The sequence below is a fragment of the Hibiscus syriacus genome, unplaced genomic scaffold (assembly GCF_006381635.1).
Source record: "Hibiscus syriacus cultivar Baekdansim isolate YM2019G1 unplaced genomic scaffold, ASM638163v2 tig00110733_pilon, whole genome shotgun sequence".
Classification (NCBI taxonomy): domain Eukaryota; kingdom Viridiplantae; phylum Streptophyta; class Magnoliopsida; order Malvales; family Malvaceae; genus Hibiscus; species Hibiscus syriacus.
This window is the reverse complement of record NW_024062845.1, coordinates 436,835-447,741: the sequence shown is the minus strand read 5'-3', so window position 1 is coordinate 447,741 and position 10,907 is coordinate 436,835. Positions and strand designations below refer to the sequence as shown.

The following is a 10,907-nucleotide window of genomic DNA, read 5'->3' as shown; positions in this document are numbered from 1 at the left end:
AACTCTGAGTGCATCGATGCATAGTATGTGCATCGATGCATGGAATGCATTCAATGTTCAATTTATTCCATGGTGCATCGATGCATGGATTGGTGCATCGGTGCATCACTTTGAAAAATTGATTTTAGGCTTGATTTTGGTTCAAAATACTTTGTGAAAATTGTTTCAAAAATATATTAAGTATAAAACACAATTTTACACATTTAGTAAGGTTTGAAATTGATCTTGAAGACTTGGAATAATAATTTTATATTCGAGTAATTAAATCGAATATACTTAGAAAATCATTTGTAAAATCTTAAAATTCATTTATACTTAATTTGTTATATCGAAACATCGAAATATTTTCAACAATTTTTTTTGTCTTTTGGTATATTTTTATTCTTTTCTATTGGTCGTTCAACTATTTTTTAGATTGGATTTGACATCGTTTCGACTGATTATGAAGATACTTATTTATTATATTGTTAATATTTTCTACTTTAGACCATCGACTTAGATTTAGATACGCGATTTGCATTTAGAGATAGTTTCTCATGACACTCGACTCTGATTTGCTATTATCGATGATCTTTCAATAGTTTTATCTCATGTTGTGATTCATTTACCGATACAGTCAGCTCTGTTTGTATCAATTTTTTATTCAAGTTTTGTGGAAGAGTTCTAACATTTTCCTTATGTTGTCCTTATATTATCTCAAGTGGCTAGTTAGTGTAATAATTATAAAAAAAAAAGTTATTCTAATCATATGTTTAGTTTACGCACATAATTGTAAATATTTTTATTGTAATTTTGATATTTTCTATTTTAATAAGACTAGTAACCTCTCTTTGCATAAAAAAGTTAATAACGACTTAACGTTGTGAAAAAGAGATAACATATTATAGTTTATTAAATCTCTAATTAATTCAAATTATTTTTTAATTATTATTCTAGCATCCTTTAGTTTCCTTAATCCAATTCATATCTTCAAAGGCATGATAATCCATAGCATTGAAATTGTATGAGCTCATACACTATCAATCAACTATGTAATGTTATCTATTAGCTATTTTAATTATTAATGATTTATATTAATGCGTTGACCAATTATAAATTTGTACAATGTAATGAAATGTGATGTTACTTTTTAATAAATTTTAATTAATTAGTAAAATATTAAATTTCATATATATTTTTAAATGTTTTTATGGAGTATCGTTTTATAGTTCATTTTAAATATATAACTTAGTATATTATCAATATATAAATTCAAAATTGTATTTTTACTATTAACTATGTAGATTTAGCTGGATGGAAAGTAGTAAACTTAGTAAAGGCTATATAAACTTTAGGGTTAACTATATAGATGATCATTTATATTTGTGTTTTGTCCACTTTTAATCATTGATTTTAAAATACATAAGATGTTGTCACCTTCATTTTTATTTAATTAAGATATGTTCACTTTTATTTTTATTTATTTAAGATGTGATTACCATAGGTTAATTGTCGTTAACAATTAACAGATTAAGTGAAGTGATATTTTAGTGTAATCATACATTTGATCATGTTATTTACATATTCTCTTAATGCTTAATAAATTAAAATAAATTTAATCCTCCAATCGAATAATGTCACTGTCATTGGTATCACGTGTAATGTCATGTGTCACCATTCAATTACAAGACTAACTTTATTTTAATTTAACAAAACAAAGTAAATTGATGGAAAATAAATATAACAAATTAAAATAAATCAAATTAAAATAAAATTAATCCTTTAACTAAATGGTGACACGTGACACATCACATGATACTAATAATATGTAAAACTCTCTAAATAGGGGTCTTCTAGAAGATAATTAAAAAAATGATAAGATTAAAGCGGAGTTTACGATGTCATCCATGAGAATCTATATGACGTATGATTCACATGGGCTGGAGCAACTTTATTTTGTGAAACTAAAATAATATGATAAATGTTTTCTTTTTTGTATTTCAGCTCACCGGGGAAGATGACAAACTCCAAGCGCCTAGGTTCTAGAACATGGCCATACCCACTTATATAATTTACCTATTGCCGTGACCGTCTTTTGATTGGTCTCAGAATTGGGTTTCGACGTGAATGAATTGGTTATAGTCATCACTGATCATTTAAAAAAACAAATTTTAGGTTGATTGGACACCATCTTATCTAATCTGCGTTTTACCAGAAATGTGATGGGTTCGGGAGTCGATTACAGTCAAAGAAAGATTAGCACCCTTGTATTACCCTTTCGGTACCAATTAATTCGTCGGTTATCTTAATCACGAAAATTAAAATTTAAATCAAAATTTAAAACCCATTTCGAATTGTTTACCTTTGAGTGATTGAAAATATTTCTAAAAAGTCAAAAATATTAGATAAGAAATAATAAATAAGTATTAAATAAATTAAAGGGAAAAGAAATAAAATTAAAAAAATAATAAAAATAAAAAACTGAATAAAGTGGATTCAATGTAATACCCACACACAAAGTTGTAGAACCATCTTGCCATCCCTCTAAATAACCTTTTTGGCCGCCTTCACATCCAACAACTCACCTGGGTTTTATTTTTTATTTAAGAGAAAGGTTGGGATTGCTATTAATGATGTCAATTTTCTCTTGCTTAACACCATTAAAAGCTATTGTTGATGACACGTCCTGGTGAACAACCGAGTCATTGAGTGCACGGTGAGTTGCTGGATCGAATGTTAGAGAAGGAAAATGGAGGGTTCTGGTCTACTTTAGGGTTATTTAGCTTGCTCTGCAACCGATGAAAGAGATCGAATAGGCGTCGCTTAAAACCTCCTCCCGAGTCCACCATCGCGGCCGAACCTAATTTGAGGAACGACAGCCACCGGGTCAACCTTAACAAGACCAGGATATCAACCATCCCAAGAACCAAAAGCATATCGAGCGTTTCCTTATCGACTTCGATTTGGTCGACCTTGAGAGCGGATTCATCGGGGACGAAATCCATGCGATGCTCATGCTTTTCCTCTTGAAGTTTAAGGGAAATGCCGCGAACGGGATCCCTCTGGATCCGTTTCATCAAATGGGTGGAGAACCTGGTGATCTTATTGCGGAGCCTCTTGGATGGGATGATGGTAACTTCTTCGATGATCTTCTTGTTGGTGTGGAAATCGAGTGTCATGCGAGAGTAGTACCACTCAATCGCCTAATGAGAAGATTTCTTCACTATTCCAAGGGATTGAAGAGCAGAAACGACAGCTTGAAGGACTTGTTTGCATCGACCCATGATAACCACGGAAGCTCCATGTTTCTCGAACTAAGTAGAGATCCCCCCCTCTGAATGACGAATCCGAGGAGAATTTAAAGGAGAAGAAAGAGATCTTTGAATCTGTTTGATGCCAAGAGGAAATGGCGTTGTTGGGAGTTTGGTGGTAGCTGAGGTTATGGACGTTGTGGGGGTAGTGGAGTTGTTGGGTAGTTTGTTGGAAATAGGCCCTGTAAAATAATAATAATAATAATAAATAATACTAATAATAATATTAATAAATAAATAATATTTTTTAAACCTGGACAAAAATGGGCGTCTGCCCCTCTTTGCACATTCTTGTGTTAACACGGATAGGGCAAAGACGAAAAAAGATAACTAGTTTTTTGTCCATTTCTCCTTTTTCTGATTTGATTTGGGAAATGACACTTCTCATATGTGATGAAAAGGTATGGTCGTCTAGGGGTGATACGGTTGTTGTGACACTAAGTCGATACGTTGGGCACGATATCCTTCTTTGTGAAGTTGAAATCGTAGGTGAATCATTCGTTGTGAAGTTGAGTGGAACTGTAAAAATCCTGAGCACGATATCCTTCATCGTGAAGTTGAAATCGTGGACCTCTTGAGCGCAATAACCCTCGTTGTGAAGTTGAGTTGAGCTCAAAGTATTGGGAAGTAGCTCCTGAATTGTCTTCTAGCCCAATATACTTTGTTGTGAAGCTGAAATTTAACCTGAATGAATTAGGATTTTTTATTGTTGCGTCACAGATGACTCATTCGTCGTGAAGTTGAAACCGTGGATGGCCCATTCGTTGTGAAGTTGAGCCTTGAATTGGATATCCTTCGTTGTGAAGTTGAAATCCAATCTAAAGATGAATGTTGCTGGTGAGCGCGATTCCCTTCGTCGAGATGTTGAAACCGTGGATGGCCCATTCGTTGTAAAGTTGAGCCTTGAATTGGATATCCTTCGTCATGAAATTGAAATCCAATCTAAAGATGAATGTTCCTGGTGAGCATGATTCCCTTCGTCGTGAAGTTGAAACCGTGGATGGCCCCTTCGTTTTGAAGTTGAGCATTGAATTGGATATCCTTCGTCATGAAGTTGAAATGCAATCTAAAGATGAATGTTGTTGGTGAGTACGATTCCCTTCATCGTGAAGTTGAAACTGTGGATGGCCCCTTCATTGTGAAGTTGAGCCTTGAATTGGATATCCTTCATCATGAAGTTGAAATCCAATCTAAAGATGAATGTTACTGGTGAACATGATTCCCTTCGTCGTGAAGTTGAAACGTGGATAGCCCCTTCGTTGTGAAGTTGAGCCTTGAATTGGATATCCTTCGTCGTGAAGTTGAAATCCAATCTAAAGATAAATGTTGCTGGGGAGCACAATTTCCTATGTCGTGAAGTTGAAACCGTGGATGACCCCTTCGTTGTGAAGTTGAGTCTTGATTGGATATCTTTCGTCATGAAGTTGAAATCCAATCTAAAGATGAATGTTGCTGGTGAGCACGATTCCCTTCGTCGTGAAGTGAAATAGTGGATGACCCCTTCTTTGTGAAGTTTAGCCTTGAATTAGATATCATTCGTCGTGAAGTTGAAATCCAATCTAAAGATGAATGTTGCTTCGAGTTCAATATCCTTCGTTGTGAAGTTGAAACTGTGGATGCCCCTTCATTGTGAAGTTGAGCCTTGAATTGGATATCCTTCATCATGAAGTTGAAATCCAATCTAAAGATGAATGTTACTGGTGAGCACGATTCCCTTCGTCGTGAAGTTGAAACCTTGGATAGCCCCTTCGTTGTGAAGTTGAGCCTTGAATTGGATATTCTTCATCGTGAAGTTGAAATCCAATCTAAAGATAAATGTTGCTGGGGAGCACAATTTCCTATGTCGTGAAGTTGAAACCGTGGATGACCCATTCGTTGTAAGTTGAGCCTTGATTGGATATCTTTCGTCGTGAAGTTGAAATCCAATCTAAATATGAATGTTGCTGGTGAGCATGATTCCCTTCGTCGTGAAGTTGAAATCGTCCCCTTCTTTGTGAAGTTTAGCCTTGAATTGGATATCATTCGTCGTGAATTTGAAATCCAATATAAAGATGAATGTTGCTTCGAGTTCAATATCCTTCGTTGTGAAGTTGAAATTGACTCTGAACAAAACTTGGAAAGTTGTTTGTCGTCAGACAGTCGCCCCTTCGCTATGAAGTCAGCAACCACCATCAACTTTTGAATGTGATTTTGAATCGAGTATCTTTCGTCTTGAAACTGAAACTTGACTCAAAAAGATGCAAAAAATTATGTATTCTAAAGATGATAATTACGATGCTCTTAAGTATGTCTAAGATACATACAACATGAATTAATTTTGTTTTCTCTTGGATGGAGCCTCAGTTTTGTATGTTGGTCTTGTCCTTGGGATCGACCATGCCCTATTTTCTTCTCAGGTTGTTAATAAGGTCACAAGTTCTCTCTGATTTCTCAGACTGATTGTGAAATGCTCGAAATTTGGCATTGTTCGCTCTTTCTTCAATAGAGGCAAAATAAGCCTTAGCACCTTCCAGGACCTTTCATATTAGAGACTGTCCTGTTTGAAAATGTTTTTCTCAATTCTCTTATTTTAGAAGGGAAGAAAAATGTAAGAATTCTGTAAAATATTGCCTCTTAATACATGCTCGCAATCAAATCATAAACATGAGTTCAAAGAATATCAAAATAATCAATAGCTATTTATCGCTTTCAGAGTTATAGCTCTTTGAAAATGTCCAAAATTGATGAGTTGGTTTTAGGTTGGCTTCCTATTTTCTAAGGTTTTGGCCACCAAAATGTTGTTTCTTTCTCGGTCCTTTTTGAACATCGCAACATGCCCCTGTTTCTTGGCTTGGCATTTTAATCAGATGCAGACAAAATGATGCAACTAGTATAATTAATTACTAGACCTTCTATTTCGGTCCTCTGAAATCTTCCATTTGTTCAAGCTTTGTAGGCTCCTCTAACAAAGACAACTCAGAAATATCGGTCTAAAAACAAAATTCTTGAGTGCTCATGTGAAATTGACTATAACAGGTGTTCCTTAACTCCCTTAGTCCATCTTTACCGAAACTCCTTATTTAATTTGCCATTGTCTGGCTAGTTGGATCCATAAACTCGGGGTGTTTAACCAATTGCTCTAGAGTGACAACTTAATATTATAATCACCATTATTAGGCTAGCTGAATATTATCCATAAAGCTGGGGGGTTTAACCAATTGCTCTAGAGGGACAACTCAAGCTTTATTGTATATTATAATCACCTTTATCAGGCTAGCTGAATCTTATCCATAAAGCCAGGGCGTTTAACCAATTTCTCTAGAGGGACAGCTTAATATTATAATCACCTTTATCAGGCTAGCTGAATATATCCATAAAGCCGGGGTGTTTAACCAATTGCTCTAGAGGGACAACTCAAGCTTTATTGTATGTTATAATCACCTTTATTTAGGTAGTTGAATCTTATCCATAACGCGGGGCGTTTAACCAATTGCTCTAGAGGGACAACTCAAGCTTTATTGTATATTATAATCACCTTTATTTAGGTAGTTGAATCTTATCCATAACGCCGGGGCGTTTAACCAATTGCTCTAGAGGGACAACTCAAGTTTTATTGTATATATATATAATTATAATTTGGGTATACATATTCAACTTCTTAAGTTTGTCAAGAAGAACCTGTTATAGTCTAGGTGTTGTTGAAAGTTAAAAATTTCATCTTTAGAGTTCAATTTCCAAGTAACTGACATAAACTAGATTCACCTACTCGACTATTCCATCTGTAAAGATCACCATCATCATTAAACGTCTTAAACAAAAAGTATAATAATTGTCATATGCGAAAGATGCCCCATGTTGTCCGCACCTATGCACACCTAAATGCCAAGCCTCTTGTTTATACCCTGATGAGAGGAGAAGGCTATATCGGTTCTTGTAAGAGAATGATATGGTGTTCGAGTGTATATTATGGGTAAGGTCAAAGTCCTTTGTTTTATCGGCTTTTAATCGTGTTACTTTATCAAATATCTGTAAATCTGAATCATTTACAGAGTTTTTTAATTCAACTGATATTCAAAGAATTTAAAGTTGAAAATTCGATTCAATTCTCAATGTAAATTTATTGAAATATCCTCATAAAAAGAAATATGTCAAAGTTCAAAAACAGGTTTCAAAAAGAAATATGAGAAAGTTCAGAAAAACAAGTCCAAGCAAGATGCTACAAAATGGAATAAAGCCTCATTAGGATGCCCAGAATATCGAGGATTAGGGCCTTCATCTGCACTTGCTCCCCACTTTTCAACCGTTTCACTTGTCGGGGCTCTTTTGATGTATTCTCAGATGAACAGATTTCTGCTTCGAAAGTGTCCTTGCATTCATCGTAGAATTCTCGCTCTTTTCTATTTGAACGAGTGTTATGTGGATGAGATGTGTCCAACTCTTGAATGAAATATAAAAAAAATGTGAAATATGAAAGAATGCATGATGCATGAAATGTTCGAGGCATTGATTCAAAAATGTGTCTATTGTTATAAATAATTCTTATTAGGGACAAAAGTGTTACATCTTTAAGAGACAAAAACATTTTGATGGTATAGATCCCGAACAACCTTTGACAAGTTGATTCGTCTTCCATCTTTTTTATGTCACCGGTTGAATACCCTGTCGCACCGTTCCAGCTCCTTTGGCTAAACTGTGCAAGTGACGAGCTGCTTGCCGAAAAAAGTCTCAAAGGGTGCATCTTCGGCTTTCACTCTCTGTTGAGTATGTTCCCTAACGAAAACGCCTTTGGAAGCCTCCATTGAAAAGAACTATCTGAAACTCACTTCTTGGATTTGTCAACAATGGCATGTTGTATTTGAAGGGACTCTCCAGGTCAATAACTTTTTTCTCGTCTTGCCCCTACAACCTTTGCCCTTAAGCATTCTTTGACCATAGCTGGACTTCTGAGCTTTTTTATCTCTTTGTATTATAAACCCTTTGTCATTAATGTAGATTATTTACGTTTAACGAACACGTTTTTGGTGGATTAATACCTCTTTTGAATGATGTAAATGATGAAAATTAAAATGAAAGAAGAAGAAGAAAAAAAGTGTTAGTGAGGTAAATCAAAACAATAATGAAAATGAAAAGTCATACCCCATATGATATCTACCCCACATGCTTTATTATTCCTACCCCGACATGGTCTCTATCCCACAAGTTGATTTCAAACAAATCCTAACCGCATAAATTTCTAGTTCACATGCTTTGAACAGAAAAATAAAGCAGGAAATAATTCAGGCATTCTAGGGTTTAAATGAGGTTTTGGGGTGGGCTCTAATTCCCTGTATTCTTTCGGTTTAGGTCTAAAGAAGGTACCCGAGTTCTCCTTGCTGGTGCCCCCTTGGGCTGGCCACACCCTTAGTCCTAAGCTTATTACAAGCTCATATGGACTAAGTTAAACTCGAGAGGATACATTCCCTTATGCCTATGAGGTGAATAAATTCACACGAAGACATAAGGTATATAAATCCCGAAGGTTACTGCTAGGCCTGTGAGGAGAATAAATTCTCACGAAGGCGTCGCTTTCACCCCCACTTAAAAAGGTTAGGAGCTCGGGTATAGAGCCAGAGATGAAAACGTTTTCAAAAATCTGAAATCATTGAAAAAAAAAACGTCAGTACAACTATTTATTTAAAAAATAATCATAATCGAATAAATAAATTAAAACTTAAATTTATTATTTTCGCACACAAAGATAAGCAAAAAATTAATTTTGGTCTGACTCACTTACTTGTTCCCAGCGTAGTCGCCAAGCTATCGTGGTCGTCTTTCGGTTAGTCCCAGAATTAGGTTTCGATGTGAATGAATTGGTTAGAGTCGTCACCGATCATTTTAAAAAATAAATTTTAGGCTAATTGGATACCATTTTACCTGATCTACGCTTTACCAAAATGTGATGGGTTCGAGAGTCGGTTACAATCAAGGAAAGATTAGCACTCTTGTACTGCCCTTTCGGTACCAATTAATTCGTCAGTTGTCTTAATCGCGAAAATTAAATTTAAATCAAAATTTAAAACCTGATTCGAATTGTTTACCTTTGATTAATTGAAAATATTCCTAAAAAGTTAAAAATGTTAGATAAAAATAAGAAATAAATATTAAATAAATTAAAGGAAAAGAAATAAAAATAATAAAAATAATAAAAATAATAAAAATAATAAAATAATAAAAATAAAAAACTGAACAAAGTGGATTCAATGTAATACCCACACACACAAAGCTGTAGAACCATCTTGCCATCCCTCTAAATAGTCTTTTTGGCAGCCTTCACATCTAACAACTCACGTGGCCTTTATTTTTTTTAAGAGAAAGGCTGGGATTGCTATTAACGATGTCAGTTTTCTCTTGCTTAACACCATTGAAAGCTATTGTTGATGGCACGTCCTGATGAACAACCGAGTCATTGAGTGCAGAATGAGTTGCTGGATCGAATGTTAGAGAAGGAAAATGGAGGGTTCTAGTCTACTTTAGGGTTGTTTAGCTTGCTCTGCATTCGATGAACGAGATTAAATAGGCGTCGCTTAAAACCTCCTCCCGGGTCCACCACCGCGGCCGAACCCGATTTGAGGAACGACAGCCACCGGGTCAACCTTAACAAGACCAAGGATATCAACCATCCCAAGAACCAAAAGCATATCGAGCGTTTCCTTATCGACTTCGATTTGGTCGACCTTGATAGCGGATTCATCGGGGACGAAATCCATGCGACGCTCACGCTCTTCCTCTTGGAGTTTAAGGGAAATTCCGCGAACGGTACCCCTATGGATCCGTTCCATCAAATGGGTGGAGAACCCGGCGATCTTATTGCGGAGCCTCTTGGATGGGATGATGGTAACTTCTTCGATGATCTTCTTGTTGGTGTGGAAATCGAGTGTCATGCGAGAGTAGTACCACTCAATCACCTAATGGGAAGATTTCTTCACTGTTCCAAGGGATTGAATAGCAGAAACGACAGCTTGAAGGACTTGTTTGCATCGACCCATGATAACCACGGAAGCTCCATGTTTCTCGAACTAAGTAGAGATCTCCCCCCTCTGAATGACGAATCCGAGGAGAATTTAAAGGAGAAGAAAGAGATCTTTGAATCTGTTTGATGCCAAGAGGAAATGGCGTTGTTGGGAGTTTGGTGGTAGTTGAGGTTATGGACGTTGTGGAGTAGTGGAGTTGTTGGGTAGTTTGTTGGAAATGGGCCTTGTAAAATAATAAAAATATTAATATTAATAATAAATGATACTAATAATAATAATAAATAAATAATATTTTTTAAATTCGGACAAAAATGGATGTCTACAGCTATATATATTGTATATAAATGTATATGAGATTCGAATAATTATATTTATATGATTTTTAATTTACCTATATATCATGTTTATTTATTTTCCTCTCACAATTAATTAGAAAATTAATGTAATTAATTATTAATTAAGTGATTATCACTTATAATTTATTATACTTATTTTTATTTTTTCTCTTCTATATTTTATTTTGTCTTCTTAGTTTATGTAACTTTTTACTATTTATATAAAACTTTGTATTGTTTTTATTTTAATAAGTTTTCTTAATTTTTACCGAAACTAATCAATGCTTTTTTTT

At 34.9% G+C, this 10,907-nt stretch overlaps 2 pseudogenes; both read right to left on the bottom strand.

Moving 5' to 3' along the window:
• Positions 1–2,802: 2,802 nt before the first annotated feature.
• Positions 2,803–3,263, bottom strand: LOC120139238 (annotated as a pseudogene).
• Positions 3,264–9,579: 6,316 nt separating this feature from the next.
• On the bottom strand, positions 9,580–10,350 carry LOC120139280 (annotated as a pseudogene).
• Positions 10,351–10,907: the final 557 nt, after the last annotated feature.